Source organism: Anser cygnoides, chromosome Z, assembly GCF_040182565.1.
Source record: "Anser cygnoides isolate HZ-2024a breed goose chromosome Z, Taihu_goose_T2T_genome, whole genome shotgun sequence".
Taxonomy (NCBI): Eukaryota; Metazoa; Chordata; class Aves; order Anseriformes; family Anatidae; genus Anser; species Anser cygnoides.
Genome location: NC_089912.1, coordinates 53,792,710 through 53,811,250, shown reverse-complemented (window position 1 = coordinate 53,811,250; position 18,541 = coordinate 53,792,710).

Sequence of the window (18,541 nt, the reverse complement as noted above, 5' to 3'; positions counted from 1 at the left end):
TTTCCCCTGTCCACTAATGCTGTAACCCCGTTGCAGAAGGCCACCAGATTTGTGGACAACAATGGCATGATCTGCCCTTACTGAAACAATGTTGACTGTTATCAATCACTTCTTTTTTCTCCATGTGCCTTAACATAGTTTCCAGGAGCATATGCTCCATAATCTTGCTGGGCACAGAGATGAGACTGACAGGCCTGTCGTTCCCTGTGTCTTCCTTTTTTCCCTTTTTTAAAATGAGGGTTATATTCCACTCTTCCAGTCAGTGGGAACTCCACCAGACTTCCACAGCTTCTGAGAGATGATGAACTTAAAAACTTCATCCATGAGTTACCACAGGACCCACAGATGCATCTCATTAGGTCCCATGGACCTGCATACTTTTAGGTTCTTTAGATGATCTTGAATCTGATCTTCTCCTACAGTCCCTGCCTTTGCCTTCTGTGACTTGGGCTATGTGGCTAGAGCCCTTGCTGGTAAACACTGAGGTATGTTGGTAGAAGGTATACTGTTGTATCAACTCATGAACTCCAAACTAGGTTAGTTATTTTACAGATATAGTATATATACTTCCATGGCTCTCACAAGTGTTACTAAGTAGTAGACATTGGTAATATTTTGTAATGGAACTACACTATAAGTTGCAAGGCCCAGAAAGGCTCTCTGTCTGTATGTTAGAGGATGACAGGCAATCACTAACGGAGAAAATGGTACAAGAGCTTTCAAAGAGCAGTCGGGTGTCCAGGATGTGCCTTCAGTGTCACAGCATTTCAGCTCCTACACTGAAGTCCATTGTCTTCCATGTGTGTCTCTCTACAGGGAATGGACCTTTTCCTGGGACTGGCCCAATGCAAGAAGTTTCCCTGATGGGGAAGAGACACATTTTTCTAAGCGATATTCATGCATTATGGCAGAAACTTTAATAAAGATAGAGCTGCTTTACTTAAAACAAGATAAAGTATATGTACTTCAAACTGTGAAGAAATTCCTTTGAACGTTTGTCAGTCTTGTACCAAGTCACATGAAACATATTAAAAATTGGGAACGTTTGATTTAAAAGAAAAAAAGAATGACTGCTTTGGTCTTTTTCCCACACTTTTGACACAAGCGACACTTTTATCATTTTCTACTCATAATATAAAAGTAATGTCTAGGAAAAAATAGTGTCATTCATTGGACTTGTTTCATTAAACAATTTATCAGACTGTTCTTTTCAGCATGTCTAAGTTCCTCTGGGCAGCAATGATATGGCAAGTTCGCATTTTACACTGCTGAGAAATTGTAAGAAAGTTATTTCTGTTTCATATATGATGAAGTAGATTAGATTCATATGTCCCTGACCAAAGCAGTCACATTGTAATGCATAGGTCAAGCATGGATTGCTTTTACTAATGTAATTCGTTATTATTGTGAAAAATTCACTTAATTCTCAATAATTAAGTATCAGACATTATGACCACGCATCTTAAGAAGTGAAATATGTATCATTAATGACTTTCACCTAAAACACTTTGTAATAGTTGAAAGATTAAAAAGGATAAGTAGATAGAATTTAACAATAGACTGCATATATATATTCTTTAAAAATAGAGACAATGTTTGATATAAAATGTGAAAACAAAGAAAATAACTGCAGTTAGTGAAGCGAAATCTTATAAGAAAATTTTAAAAAGTGTAAAAAGTGTGGTAGGATAATGTGTACTGTGTTAAAACCCAATGATAAAGTCGATACTGGGATGTTAATGCTGGTATGGTCTGAGACACCTGAGGCAAATCTAATTTGAGAGATTCTCTGCTTGTCCTAGCATAAGAAAGAAGAGAATAATAACTATGTCTGTTTAATCCCCCATTTAATGTCCTGTGCTGTTTCACTCAGCAAACTTATTGCTCTAGGCCTGTGCAGTAGGAAAAAAAATATGAATAATAAATTAATGTATGCAGACCTTCTTTTACAATTTTCGATACAAACTCTGAGGAACCTTGCTCCATTGTCTAAGCAAGCACACAATTAACTGAATCTACATTCAAATCCAAATGTAAGCAGAAAACCAGGCTGGCTTTGTGCTGGATATTAAAAAGGTGTCAGCTTAGCTGCTGACAGCAGCACAGGCTTCTCTGCATTCAGCTTTCCCATCCACTATGCATGTGATATTTTCTCTTAGCTACCTCCCAGAGGTGATGCCTGAAAAAGGGGGAAGTTATATAGCAAAATCACTGGAATTAATATACATTGAAATACCTTGCTACTAAACTGCAAAGAATAAGAATAAAGAAACTAGAAGAAACTGGTGACTATTTCCACAAAGTGTGATCAGAACAAGCTTTGAAACTAGGTCAGATTTTTCCCTGATTTAAAGTAAGACAAGTTTTTCTTTTTTGTTTTTCTTTCTTTTTTTTTTTTTTAAATCTTTAACATATATAGGTTTTGTATTCTGATTCAGAGTAATGCTAGAAGAAACCAATACAAGATAAAATTGTTGGTAAAGACACAACATCTTGTTTTAAAGCCTTTACAATATATTTGTTTTGGCAAAAGGCAATTAAAGCTTTGTACACTAGTGTTCAGTTCTGTCTCATTTTCCATTGTGAAAAGTTTAAAAGAGTTTTAAAATTACAATTTCTGATTACCCCATTACATTTTTATTCCCATTGTTTTGGGGTATAAATATCACACTAGATTTTAAAATGTTAAATTCTGGCAGAAATTATATGTTTTCACTGCAGAAATTAAATGTTAGAGGGTTTTTAGGTCATGTGATGCTTGTAGTAGGAGATTGGAATTCTTACAGGTATTAAGAAAAATATGGGCAGGCTTTGACACCAGTCATGAGTTTATCTCATGGAAGAGGTTTATTGCAGAACACCAAACATGAAACATGTGAAATAGACTTTTGCATTAAAAAGTAAGTTAAAGATTACAATTTAAATATTATTTTATTTTATTTTATTTTATTTTATTTTATTTTATTTTATTTTATTTTATTTTATTTTATTTTATGAAATGGCATTTGAAACATAGATTTTATGCCCTATGATAAGAACTGATATCTTCATGAAAAAGGCATCCGTGGTAATCATCATCAACACTAAGGTCATCTCATGGGTGGAACACAAGCACTGATTTCCAATTGATAAAATTGAACCTGGCTAAACTATAATTACAGGTTGTTTTTTAACAAGAGCTAATTTATTTCAGTCCATGTTATACTACTCTGTTTCTTTGAATGATACTGGTGGCCTGATTTTTAGAGACAATGAGCACTCAGAGCTCAAGACTTTTTCAGTTAACAGCTTGGTTTCCCCTGTCTTTTTTTAAAGCAGCATTTAAATAAAGCTGTAATGCCTATTACAGTGTATTATTGACAAAGAAGGTGTACATCAAACAAGAATCAAAGTAATGGATCAAAATGTTCCCAGTAGACATCTAGTTAAACTCTCAGATTGTATTTAAAATGATTCATTTGAAATAAGGCTGCTGGGGTCTACTTTATATTGTATTCAGTAATCATGTATTAGCATTAGAAGATGTCAAGTGTATGAATGATATGATCAGCTTTCAAATATATTCAACCCTCAAAAAATAAGAAAAATGAAAACAATTCAATTTTTGTTTCTGATGTAATAATCACACAGAAAAAAACAACCATAGAAAACAATAAATATTACAAAAATAGCAATCATAAAAGTTTAATTTTCAGCCAAGGTTTGAATACTTTTTAACAAGAAAACCGAGCACTTGCGATGGATTGCTATCAATATATTATTCTTCTAATCTTACCATGGAGGATTTGTCATTGTGCCCAAGAATACTTCAAGATCATGAGTTCAATAGGGAACAGAATGATGGACTGTGCTCATTCTACCCAAGGACATAATCTCTCATAGAAGCAAACAAACAGATTTCTTGTCAAGAATACCAAAAGTAAAAGTACATTTAATTTCTTATGGGACTGTGAAATACAAAGACAAAAGTCAATGTGATAGTGGTCAGAAACAAAAAGATTTTAGAAGGGACCAAGACCAATATATTTATGCAAAACAACGATTCTTGCACAGGCAAGTAACATTTCTTGTATGTTCATATATTTCTTGTATGAACAAAAATACTTGTGTGCCTATGAACCTTATAATTTTCAGCATCATCAAAAGTTTTTTGTTTCCTTGTTTGTTTGTTTGTTTTTTAAACAAATCAGTATACCCAGAAAATATTTTCTAAATCAGGCTTAAAAATAGATTTTTAGAATTATAATATGATTGCAGTAGACAGTTAAGCTTACGGAGATTATGAAAACTACGGCTTTTTTTCCTACTTCCAGTAAAAAATGTTGTAAAAGAAGACAATATTTTTGTACTCCTGAACTTATTATTTGAATTGTAAAGGTAAGATTTTGCTAAAACAGTTTTAGTTGCATTATCAGTGAACATAACCTAGTTTATATTACATCACTATTTATACTTACATCAAATTCTTACTCTACCTCTTCCTACATCCTAGTGAAGAAAAATGTACTACCTTAACGAACATGGAGAATAACATTGAGTCCAACAGTTCAAATATTATATTCTGAACTTCTGTTTGGGTGTCAACATATATAAGTATTTAGTCTTTACGAGTGAAAATAATCTTCCTAGTCTTCAGATTTTTTAACAATTTTTGGGCTTTAGTGCAAGCAGTTTCATATGTATTATAGGGATACAGTGATACAGGCATACACATAAATAAATATAACATTTGTAATTTGTGAATCTGCTGTATGAATTTTAAGTATAACATTTCAAGCAAGAATGAATTGTTTATAGTTTCTAGAGATAGAGTTAGAAATGTAATATTTTTATTAAACATTTTTCTTGACCTACTTTCCCGTCCCCCTCTTTTTTTTGAGCTATATATAAGAAAAAATACAACAATTTTCTGATTTTTTATTTTACCGGCATACTGTGAACACCAAACAAAATTATCACAGTTGCATATAATGTATAAATAAAGATAGATTTCGTCTAATAATTAGATCTAGATTTTTAAAAAACTTAAACTGTCAAACAGTTTCAGAAATGTTTATGTTTTTGGGAAGACTCTGATTACGTCCCATTTTCACATTGTATGAGTACTTCTAAGCATATCAAAGAGTTTGAATAATAAATGTATTACTTCCAATTTATCTTTATATTTCCTCATGTCTGGTTTTTGAGACAGACTTCACATTAGTCAACTGTGATAAAATTTACTATTCTGCTCCTCAGATTTTCATATTTTCTCTGGGTTTAAACCTTTCTAAATAAGGTATTGTGTTAGCATTATTTTATTTACCTGAGGGAAACACACTTAATTAGAAAAAGAAGTAAATATTAAATAGTCAAGCAAAAAAAATCATATTTTCAAATTTTTACTATTTTGTGTCTCATGAACCGTTATTTTAATAATACTTATTTCTAAACCACTGTAATTATGTGGCCATTCTTAAATAGTTATAACAGGTAGTATATTATTCATAGGCAAATACCCTGTTAACCTGAGTAAAGAATCATTAAATAGCTTTTGATTTGTTGTGGTTACTAAAGAATTTGTTTACTGATCATGGATTAATATTAACATCATACTTTAGTATGGTTTTATTTTCACCATGTATATTGTTTTATCCCTTAAAAGCCTCTGCATGCATTTCCCTAGTGTCTGTTCAAAAATATTTTTCCAATGTCCTATTTCTGTTAGAAACAACAGAAGATAGATTATTTGCGTCTCATACTTAACAGTCATCACAGTTCATTTCATTTAGACAAAACTTTAAATGCACTAAAAGAAAATGAAAATCCATATCATGTGCTTCTAATGTGATCTCAGGGGAGTAATCCTCAGTATTAAGATAACAATTATTATAAATGTAACACAAGTGCATATGCAGATCAAGAAAGGAGACCTGCTGTTTCAGTACCTTATAGATGCCAGACTTTTCATGTGACTGTTACAGGTAAATAAATCCTTCTTCCAAGCTGAACCTGTTTTGTTGCTTTACTCTTCTAAATACTATGTGGCTCCTAGGAGATCTTGAAAACCATGACCTGAGAGTATCATTTTAATTATGTGATCACTTGGCAATTTTTTTGAGTAAAAAGTCAGCTGTCTTCATAGACTAGCACATACCTTTGCGCTATATTTTTCTAACATGGCCATAGTTCTCTGGAAGATTAAATTGGCTTAGATCATGTTTCATAACCATTCTGCTATATCATTCTCACTGCCGTTTTCCCTTGCTTGTGAACAGCAGATCGATCTGTGTGTCACCCCAGATCATGATGTGTGCCCGGCATTGTGCCTCTCCATTGTCACTGCTTTTATGTTAGTTGTCCTACCATATCTCAGTTTTTCATACCAGCTGGGTCGCTGGAGCGCTACTCCCTCCTGCTTATTTCCCAGGCTGCATAAACTCGTGAACTACTTGAGGTTTGGCCCCTTTCACCGCGTTTCTTCATTCCTCAGCTTTCTCTTGTTACCATTGCCTTATATGCTTTCCTTTCCACCTGATACCACAGTTTATGTGTTCACTTGACTGTGGTTTGCAATCTCACTCTTCCACTGGCCTGACACCAGATAAGTGCTCTTGCCCCACTTTGCCTGGATGTTGTTGATGCTGTTGATGTTTTACCAAGTAACTTTTATTATTAATTACTATTACTATTACTATTACTATTAAAAGTGACATTATTTTTAATATGTTTCTCCTTTAAAAAGAAGCAGATTCTCACAATGGTTCATAGTGTAATTGTAAATTAGAAAAAGAGCTACCAATGCATACAGAGTATCTGTTTTGAAATTTTTGTTCTGGTTTCACTGAAGATGCTGATATTTTTGTCAACATTTTGCACTGTTTTATTGGAAGTTTTCTATCTCCTCCTCAAACATTAACTACATTCAAAGGCAGTTTAAATCATAGAATCACAGACTCACAGAATCTACGTGCGAATGATTTTTCCCTTTTCCCAGTCACCATGGACTTCACCTGACTGCCAGAACTTTTCAAATATGATGGAGAGAGGTTTGGCAATTACATTAGCCAATTCCTTCTGGACCCTGGGATGTAAGTCTTCAGGCCTCAGAGACTTATACTTGTTTAGTTTCATCTGGTAGTCTTGAACTTGCTCTTCGCTTAGTGTGGGAGGAACTTTGATCCCCCAGCCTCCCTTTATGGGTTCAGGGAAACAAAAGACTTGGGAAGCCTGACTAGCAGTGAAGACTGAGGCAACGAAGTTGTTGAGTACCTCACAGCCTTCTCCATATCTGTCATTACCAGTTCTCCCTTCTCATTTATCAGAAGGGGTACAATCTCTTTTATTTTTTTTTTTTCCTAAGCAATGTATCTATAGAATCTCTTCCTGTTCTTTGCATCCCTTGCCAAGCTCAGTTCCATCCATGCCTTGACCTTCCTTATGCTAACCCTGCACATCCAAACAGCATCCCTGTACTCTTCCCAGGCCACATGTCCCTGCTTCCACTGCATGTGCATTTCCTTCTTGTGCGTCAGTTTGACCAGCAGGTCTTTGCTCAGCCATCCCTGTTGTCAGCCCTCCCTACCCACTTTTTTATGCAGGGGGGTGGAGAGTTCTTGTGCTCTAAGGAAAACATGCTTAAAGAGTCTCCAGCTCCGCTCAGCTCCTTTGTCTCTAAGGACAGCGTTCCAGGGGATCTCGTCTACCAGGTCTTTAAATAGCTTGAAGATTGCTCTGTGGAAGTTCAGGGTCCAAACTTTGCTCTTTGCCAGGCCCATACTCCTTGAGATCACAAACTCGACAATGGCATGGTCACAATCTCATGGTCACTGCAGCCAAGGCTGATACCAACCTTTACATCTCAAGCAGTACTTCTTTTTTTGTTAGTACAAGGTCCAGCAGCACACTTCACCACAACCAATATCAAAAAGCTATTGTCAATGCTCTTCAGGAGCCTCCTGGACTGTTTGTGCCTAGTTGTGTTGTCTTTCCAGCAGATGTCAGGAAGGTTGAAATACATGAGAACCAGGGTCTGTGATTGTGAGGCTACTTCCAGCTGTCTGTAGAAGGTCTTGGTTACTTCCTTTTCCTAATCAGGTGGTCCATAGTAAACAGAGACAACACTGTCACCCTTTTATTCTTACCCATAATTCTCAACTCACTGCAAGGCAGAGCTTGATGCATTTCAGCTGCTCTCTCACATAAAGAACAACTTCACCACTTAGTCTTCCTGGCCTGTCTTCCCTAAAAAGCACATAGCTTTCCATGACAGCATTCAAGTCATGTGACATATCTCACTGTGTTTCTGTAACTGCAATGAAATCAAACCCCTGCAGCCATGCACAGATCTCTAATTCTTCCTGTTTATTTATCATGTTACATATACTGGTGTACAGGCACTTCAGAAAGATTCAAGTGTGCCAATATCCCAGGAGGGTCGAAAGAAGACACCTCATAGTCATGTTTGGTGTGCAAGAGGACACCCCATACACATATTTTGTAGACACTTCCTTGACTACATGCACTTGCTGGAGGTATCCCCAGTTAAGTCTTGCTTAGGGGCCTGGGTGGTCTCTGTAACTCTCCCCTTCCACCACCTTTCCTAGTTCAAAGCCCTATTCACCAGCTTGTTTACAGTAGATCATGCAGTAAATTCTATAGGCACATTGAAAAAAAGGCCAAAGAGGGTGAACCCTGCTCTGATAAATGAGAAAGGTGAACTGGTAAAGACAGACATGGAGAAGGCTGAGGTACTCAACAAATTCTTTGCCTCAGTCTTCACTGCCAGTCAGGCTTCCCACATCTTTTGAATCCCTGAACCTCTAGGTAAGTGTTGTGGGAGAAAAGTTCCTCCCACTCTAAGCAAAAAACACGTTCAACACCACCCGATGAAAAGTTCTGGCAGTCAGGTGAAGTCCCTGGTGACTGGAAAAAGGGAAACATCACTCCCACATTTAAGAGGGGTAGAAAGGAGAACCCAGGGAACTACAGACTGGCTATCCTCACCTCTGGGCCTGGCAAGATCATGGAACAGATCCTCCTGGAAGCAATGTCAAGACACATGCAAGACAAGAAGGTGATGTGAGACAGACAGCATGGCTTCACCAAGGGAAAATTGTTCCTGACCAATCTGGTGGCCTTCTATGATAGAGTGACTGCATCAGCTGACAGGGGAAGAGCAACTGACGTCATCTACCTGCACTTCTGTAAGGCATTTGACACTGTCCTACATGGCATCCTGATCTTCAGTTTGGCGAGATACAGATTTGAAGGGTGGGCTATTCAGTGGAGTTGTCTTGAGTTGTCTTGAAGTATAGAGTTGTTTTGAAGGCTGCACCCAGACAGTTGTGGTCAATGGCTCTAAATCCAAGTGGAGGCCGGTGACCAGTGGTGTCCCTCAGGGGTCTGTCTTGGGACTGTTACTGTTCTATATCTTTATCAGTGACACAGACAATGGGATTAAGTGCACCCTTGGCAAGTTTGAAGATGAAACTAAGCTGAGTGGTGCAGCCGATACAATAGAAAGAAGGGATTCTATCCGAAATGGCCTGGACGAGCTAGAAAAGTGAGCCCATGGGAACTTCATGAGGCTCAACAAGTCTTGGTGCCAGGTGCTGCACCTGTCTCGGGGCAATCCCAGAGAGGATTCCAGACTGGGTGAAGAACTCATTGGGAGCAGCCCTGCAGATAAGGTCTTGGGGATTCTGGTGGATGAAAAGCTTGACATGAGCCAGCAGTGCCCGCTTGAAGCCCAGAAGGCCAACTGCATCCTGGGCTGCATCAAAAGAGGAGTGGTCATCAGGTGGAGGGAGGTGACTGACCCCCTCTACTCTGCCTTTATGAGGCCCCACTTGCAGTACTGCATCCAGGTCTGGGGCTCCCAGCACAAGATGAACATGAACCTGTTAGAGAGCGTCTAGAGGAGGGCCACAAAGATGATCAGAGATTACTGTGATTACTGTGTGCAGCTCTGGGCACCACAGTACAAAAAGGATGTGAAACTGTTGGAGAGTGTCCAGAGGAGGTCTATGAAGATGGTGAAGGGCCTAGAAGGGAAGATGTATGAGGAGCGGCTGAGGTCACTTGGCCTGTTCAGCCTGGAAAAGAGGAGGCTGAGGGGAGACCTCATCGTGGTCTACAGCTTTCTCACAAGGGGGAGTGGAGGGGCAGGCACCGATCTATTCTTTTTAGTGACCAGTGATGGGACTCATGGGAATGGTGTCAAGCTGTAGCAGGGGAGGTTCCGGCTGGACATCAGGAAGAGGTTCTTCACTGAGAGGGTTGTCATGCACTGGAACAGGCTCCCCAGGGATGTAGTCATGACACCAGGCCTGCTGGAGTTTAAGAAGCATTTGGACTGTGCACTTATTCATATGGTCTGAAGTTTTGGGTAGACCTGTGTGGAGCCAGGAGTTGGACTCGATGATCCTTATGGGTTCCTTTCAACTCAGGATATTGATTCTATGATTCTATGATTCTATGGTTCTATGATTCAGAGGGCTGGAGCACCTCTCCTATGATGAAAGGCTGAGAGAGCTGGGGATGTTTAGCCTGGAGAAGTGAAGGCTCCAGGGAGACCTAATTGGAGCCCTTCAGTACTTAAAGGGGACTTATAAAAAGATGGAGAATGACTCTTTGCTCAATCAGACAATGACAGGACAAGGGGGAATGGTTTTAAACTAAAAGAGGAGAGATTTGGATTAGAGATTAGAAAGAAATTCTTCACTCAGAGGGTGGTGAGGCAGTTGTCCAGAGAAACTATGGGTTCCCCATCCCTGGAAGTATTCGAGAAAAAGGTTGAATGGTGCTCTGGACAACCTGATCTAGTGGGTGGCATCCTTGCCTATGGCAGAGGGGTTGGAATTACATGACCTTTGATGTCCCTTCAATCCCAAGCCATTCTATTTTTCATACTTATATCTGTATGACATGGTCCTCTGCAATGTGCTCTAGGTGCTTGAGCAGGAGGGTTGGACTAGATGATCTCAAGAGGTGCATTCCAACATCAGGCATTCTGTGATTTTGTGATTCTGTAATTTTGTGGATGAAAATTAAGTGCGCCTTCTTTTCTGCTATACCTCTTGTATGAACAGAGGCACCTCCAGCAGGAGATGCAGCAGGTGGAGAGTTTCAAAACCCACCTGAATAGTTCTACAAACTGTATCTAGCTTATCTACTAAGAAATATATCTCTACTTTATTTAATAATCATTCTTGCCAACTTAGAGAAAGAGATTCAAATTTCAGATGTCCCAAAAAGAAAAAAAAATAAGAAAAGAAATAAAAAACCTCTTATAACTGATAAAAAATGATGAAAGGAGACAGATAAGAACTTTGGCAAAAGAAGCTGGAGATAGTGAAAAGCAGTGAAAGGTCTTTGCTGATGACATTAGGAACCTAGTTTTGCTGAGTGACTGATCAAGTGATATAAAGTAATACAGAGTTACTCTGTGAAAATATATCATGAGTTACTTTGTGAACAAAGGACATACTGTGTTTGTCTCATATGATATGGAGATCATCAGCTAAAGATATTAAAGTTCCACTTTAATACAATGTGTAAGTGAATAAATGATAATGGTCTGCACAGTACAAATACCCTGAAATGGAAAATAAGTGCCATTATATAGAAAGATAAAAGGAAAGCCAAAAAGTATGTATTACTTGGTCTAATGTGGCATCACAGTACTTAAGAAGTTTATGACCTTTGCCTAGCTATACAATACTTTTATTATTTTTTAATTAAAAAAAAATAGTTTTTACATAGCAAAAACACTTCATGTTACCTTGTTAATAAATGCAAACCCGGGCATAAACATAACATTTAAATTAACATTATTATTAATAGAAAAGTATTTAGATTTTTGAGGGTTGAATATTGACAAGAAAATTAAAAAATAATAAAAAGCTTGGATAATACGTTTACCTTTGTGTTGAATTAACCATAGGCTAAATCATTAATGATAGGAGTGGGAAGTAATATTATTCCTCTTTTTTTTTTTTTTTTTTTTCTTTTTCCCCTGAATCTTTGCTTTCTCTTTAGAGGTCCTTTGATCCGGACTGATGTTATGACAGTGTTTGTTTTTTTTTTCAGTCTTTGTTTTTATATGCTTCTCTTTAATAAAAAATAATCACCTACATGAGATTTTCTAATCAAATGAATTTGCACACAGGATTTGTTGCCTGTGGGAGCTGCTACACCACAGGAATGTAGGAAGGAAGGGGCAGAAAGCATAGGAAGGACAGAAGGAAGGGAAGAAAGGGAGGCAGAGAAGAAAGAAAGGAGGGCAAAGCGGAAGGGAGAAAGAAAATCAGGAAGGCAGAAAGGCAGACAGGAAGGAAAGAAAGAAACTTTTCCTAGTTCTCATGCTCTTTTAAACTCTTCGCTGTAATATATTTTCCTAAGAACATATACTACATATAGTACTCTAGTGGCTAGACTGGTACTTAACATTTTGGCTCATTATGTGCTGATTTTCTTGTTTATTTGCGTGGATATTGTTTGTTGTTTTCGTCGTTGTTGTTGTTTGTTTTATTTTGTTTTGTTTTCTTTCCCATAAACAATGTTCCATTTTAAGTTAAGGTTATGTATGCAGAGAAGTCTCCAAGGGAGATTAATCTTCTTAGAGCTTTGTAAGTTTACAAGAGATTTGCAGTTTGAATTGGTACTTTGTTTCCTGGCCTCTACAGAGTAAAGGAATAGAAAAGAAATATTTTGCAAATGTGACCATTAAATATTCTTAGTTGATAGTTTCTTTTCATTTTAAGAAGAGAAGAGCAAAGACTGGATTTCTGCTTAGCTCTGATGAAGTGATATATCGAGACATAGCTGATTTGCAAATAAATGCTTAGGTATGAGAAGGGTTGAGGTACTTTTGTCATCTTCTGGAGTGGAATTAAGGAGTAGAAAAATACATGTAATAACCTTGCACCGAGGTTCTTCTGTATGGTAGTAATCTTTAAACCCTTTACAGATCAGAATATCCCATTTTTTCAGGCTTTACTGACTATATACTTTATTCATGGCCATCACCTAGTACGCAGTGGAAAAAAAGAAGCAGTGAGGACAATAAGCTGAGCTGAGGGGGAGGGAGTGCATACAGAGTGAGAGGGAATTGTTCCAGTGGCCTGAAGCTGGGTGGGAATTGCACAGAAATTGAGCTGTAGTCAGTATGAGATGGGGTGTGGTTAGAGGGACAGAGTTGAGCCTGCTGGGCTTACGGACCTGGGGCATGGCTCTAGTTCCCCACAGCTGTGAAAATCTGGGGAATAAGGAGCATCTGCCAAACACATATTTATTTATTTATTTTCTAGGAAGGAGCTGCAGAGACAGTAAAGTGCAGTAGTGGGAGAGCTTGTCAGGACTCCTCCTAATCTATGTGTTTATAGACATTTCACTTTGATTTTGTCTGCCCCTTCATGGGGCTGAAACAAATATCAACATGTCTTAAGATTTCCGTATTTCACAGCCAGCAGCAGCAACATGAATGAAATTATCAGGGTCAAGGCAGCAATCATCTATTGATAGGATACTCCAACCAGTAATAGCAACACATGGCATTCAGAGAGTGAGTACTGTACAGGAAAGCCTAGCAAAGCAATGTGGTTCCTGTATCAATGCATTTGTGAGGATGAGCACTAAGAGCTCTGTCTTTCTGTTACAATTTTTAGCAGTCACTTCTCCAGAAAGGAACTTATCATTATTTTTTAAATAGTTCTAATTTATTCTTTCACAGCTTCTGGAGTCTGTGCAGCCCAGTGTCTTTGAAGCCCTTCAATGGGAAATGGTATCAGGAAATTATTGATTGTCCCTGAACACAGCAGCAGTGGCCACCATGTCTCGCAGAACCTTCTTGAAGGGCAGCAGACACTAAAGCTGGAAATACCAGCAAGTTAGGAACAAGTTTCATATGGCAGCAGTATCCTTCACTCCACAGTGTGGGATACTGGTCAGCCCTGTCCCTTCTTTTTTTTTTTTTTTTTTTTTTTTTTTTTTTTTTTTTCCTGTATATACCTTCTAAGAGTTTCTTTGTTATGCAAACATATTTTATTTCCACCTAGCTAAAGCTGAGGGGGTGGCAGTTAGTCCCCACTAGCTGAAAGGACAGGGTGCTGGTGGCAGTGTGTTGACAGGGGAGGCAAAGAGTTACTGGCAAACTTGTGATGCAGTTATGGACATACAAAAGGCCTGAATGGTGTAAGCAGAAAGGAACACATAATCAAGGAAACAGGGTTTTAGTGGAGTCACCTCAGACATCTGCATGTAAGCAAGGATGTACCTGCAAAACACCATTGCAAGGTAAAACCCCTGACACTTTCTGGGAAATTGGAATGCTGGGGTATGTCTCTGAAGTGAATGTATATGAATGTGTACAGCATGTGGAAAAAGCATGAGGAATTAGAGATCTGAGTGGACTTGCAGGGCTATGATCTTTTTGGGATTATACATATGTGGTTGATGGGCTTGTATGCCTAGAGTGCTTTAATGGAGAGATATGGGTTCTTTAAGAATGACAGGACAGGAGGTTGAAGAGGAAGAGTTGCCTTTTGCTTGAGAAAGCATCTGGAGTTCATGGAGCATTGCCTTGGGACAGATGATGAACCAATGAGAGCTTACATGTAAGGATTAAAGAACAGACAAGTATGGGTTATCTTGTAGTAGGTGTCTGCTGTAGGCCTCCTGATCAGGAAGAACAAGAAGTTGAGGCCTTCTAAAGGCAGCTAGAAGCAGCCTTATGTTCAAAGGCCCTTATCCTCATGAGGGACTTTAATCACCCTGCTGTCTGCTGGAGATACAGCAAAGCGGGTCTTAGGAAGTTCTGAAGATTCTTGGAGAGCATTAGTGACAATTTCCTGACAAGTAAAACCTTTTATGCTAGACCTCATAGTCACAAAGAAGAAATGTTTCATTTCAAAACGTGGATGTCAAAATGCCCTTGGCTGTAATGACCATAAGATTGTATTGTTCATGACCCTGAGAGAATCATAGAATCATAGAATATCCCAAGTTTTAAGGGACCCATAAGGATCATCGAGTCCAACTCCTGGCTCCACACAGGTCTACCCAAAACTTCAGACCATATGAATAAGTGCACAGTCCAAATGCTTCTTAAACTCCAACAGGCCTGGTGTCATGACTACATCCCTGGGGAGCCTGTTCCAGTGCATGACAACCCTCTCAGTGAAGAACCTCTTCCTGATGTCCAGCCGGAACCTCCCCTGCTACAGCTTGACACCATTCCCATGAGTCCCATCACTGGTCACTAAAAAGAATAGATCGGTGCCTGCCCCTCCACTCCCCCTTGTGAGAAAGCTGTAGACCACGATGAGGTCTCCCCTCAGCCTCCTCTTTTCCAGGCTGAACAGGCCAAGTGACCTCAGCCGCTCCTCATACATCTTCCCTTCTAGGCCCTTCACCATCTTCATAGACCTCTTCTGGACACTCTCCAACAGTTTCACATCCTTTTTGTACTGTGGTGCCCAGAACTGCACACAGTACTCAAGGTGAGGCCACACCAGCGCAGAGTAGAACGGGACAATCACTTCTCTCGACCAACTAGCAATGCCATGCTTGATGCACCCCAGGATACGGTTGGCCCTCCTGACTTCCAGAATACATTGCTGGCTCATATTCAGCTTGCTATAAATCAAAACCCCCAGATCCCTCTCTGCAGGGCTGCTGTCCAGTGTCTTGTCAACCAGTCTGTACGTATAGCCACAGTTGCCCCTTCCCAGGTGCAGGACCCAGCACTTGGAAAGAGAGGAAAGAGCAAGACAAAAAGTAAGATCACAACTCTAGAATCCAGGGGAACAGACTTTGGCTTCTTTACGTACCTGCTTGAAAAATCTCATGGGATAACACTGTGCAGGGACAAGTGGTCCAAGAAAGCTGATTGATATTCAAAGGTCACCTACTACAAGCTAAAAATTGGTCTATCCTAATGAATAGGAAATCAGGCAAATTCACCAGGAGTTCTGCATGGATGAATAAGAAGCTCCCGGCAAAACTCAGATATAAAACATTAGTATATGGAGGGTGGAAACAGGGAGAAGGAACCTTGGAGGAATGTCTGAGCCATCAGACCATGAAACATCTGTCTGAGCATGAAAAGATGCAGTTAGGAAAATGTGGGCCCATTGCTGAATGGTGTTAAATAAATTCTTACCAAATGTCTAGCTCCCAGCTTGGGAGGAAAAAAGAAAACTGAGAGGAAAGTGAAGGGGAAAAGAGAAGGTAACGGGAAGGTAATGGGAAGGTAATGGGAAGGTAATGGGAAGGTCAGGGAAGGTCAGGGCAGGGCAGGGCAGGGCAGGGCAGGTCAGGGCAAGGAAGGGAAGGGAAGGGAAGGGAAGGGAAGGGAAGGGAATCATAAAATCACTAATATTGGAAAAGACTTCCAAGATCATCTGGTCCAAACATCCCCCTCCCACCAATATTACCCACTAAACCAAGTCCCTAAGTACCACATCCAACCTTTCTTTTAACACTCCTAGGGACAGTGACATCACAACTTCCCTGGGCAACCGCTTCCAAAGCCTGACTCCTCTTTCTGAGAAGAAATTTCTCTTAATTTCCCACCTGAACTTTCCCTGGTGCAATTTGAGGCCTTTTCTTTTGTGCTATTGCTAGTTATCTGTGAGAAGAGGCCTTTCAGGTAGTTGTAGAGAGCAATAAGGTCACCTCTGAGCCTCCTCTTCTCCAGACTAAACAATCGCAGTTCACTCAGCTATTCCTCATAGGACTTGTGTACCAGGCCCTTCACCAGCTTCATAGCCCTTCTTTGGACACATTGCAGGGCCTTGATGTCTTTTTTGTACTGAGAGGCCCAAAACTGAACACAGTACTTGAGGTGCAGCCTCACCAGAGCAGAGTACAGGGAGATGATCACCTCCCTGGTCCTGCTGGCTACACTATTTTCCTGATGCAAGCCACGATACCGTTGGCCTTCTTGGCCACCTTCCACACTGCTGGCTCATGTTTAGGAGAGCGTTGACCAACACCCCCAGATCCTTTTCTTCTGTACAGCTTTCCAGCCACTCTGCCCCTCGCCTGTACCATTGCATGGGGTTGTTGTGGCCAAAGTGCAGGACCCAGCACTTAGCCATGTTGAACCTCATCCTGTTGGCCTCTGCCCATCGACCCATCCTGTCCAGGTCCCTCTGCAGAGCCTTCCTACCCTCCAGCAGATCGACACTTCCCCCCAACTTGGTGTCATCTGCAAACTTACTCAATTACCTCATCCAAGTCATCAATAAAGATATTGAAGAGGATGGTCCCCAGCACTGACCCCTGGGAACACCACTGGTGATCGGTCACCAGCTGGATTTCATTCCATTCACCACCACTCTCTGGACCATGATGGATCTTTTGCATGGGTTATGAAAGAGATGGAGGGTAGGAGGAATTTGGCAGCTGATGAGAGCTCAGGGGGCCACTTCAGAGAAACAGGCTAATGAAGGTAACGTAATGGTGGGAATGTGTCCACCATGGTGAGGATGTGGGTGAAGCTTTCTTTAAACCACTGGAGAAAATCTCAAATACTTTTTCTCACTGGGGACTTTAACCTCCCTCACAAGGCAGGACATAATTACTCAAGAAGATTTCTGGAGGACATAAAGGATACCTTGTTGATACAAGAATTGGAGTAGACACCCAGGGCTGAGTCACAGTTGGATTTCCTGTTAACAAATGATGGAGAACTTTTTGAGGATGTGGCAATGGTTGCCTTGACTGTAGTAATTGTGGTGTAGTAGAATTCAAAATATTAAAGAGTGCAAAGGAGATCAGTAACAGAACAAAGACCAAGGGCTTCAAATGATCAAATGTGTTAAAATAAGACACAACAGATCCAGTGGAAATGGAATATGTGCTGTGGGTAGAAACAGAGACTGGAATACAAAAGAAGTACTGCCCAGGCACAGAAGGATGGTGTTTGGAAAACCAAATCTCCGTTATACTCCAACCTTGCAAGGGACAGAAAGGACAACAAGAAAAGTTTCTAGTGCTAGATTAGTAAGAAAGGGCTGAATAATGGAATTGTTGTCTCACTGCTGAATGGAAAATTTCGAGATAGTGAACATAGATAAAACTTCAGACTTTGGTGCCTTATTTGTTTTGGTCTTCAATGGAAAGGTGTTGTGGTTTAGCTCAGCAGGCAGCTAAGCACCACACAACCATTCACTCCCTCCTCCCTGCAGTGGGATGGTGGAGAGAATAAAAAAAAATAGGTAAAAATTCATGGGTTGACATAAAGACAGATTAATAGGACAGAAGAAAGGGAAGATGATAATAATAAAGATGACAAAAAATATACAAAGCAAGTGATACACAATGCAATTTCTCACCACTTGCTGACTGATGCCCAGCCAGTCCTTGAGCAGTGGCAACACCTTTCCCCTGCCCAACTTCTCCAGTTTTTATTGTTCCACATGACGTCATATGGTATGGAATATCCCTTTGGTCAGTCTGGATCAGGTGTCCTGACTTTGTCCCTTCCCAGATTCTTGTGCACCCCCAGCCTCCTCACTGGCAGAGCAGTGTGAGAATCTGAAAAGTCCTTGAA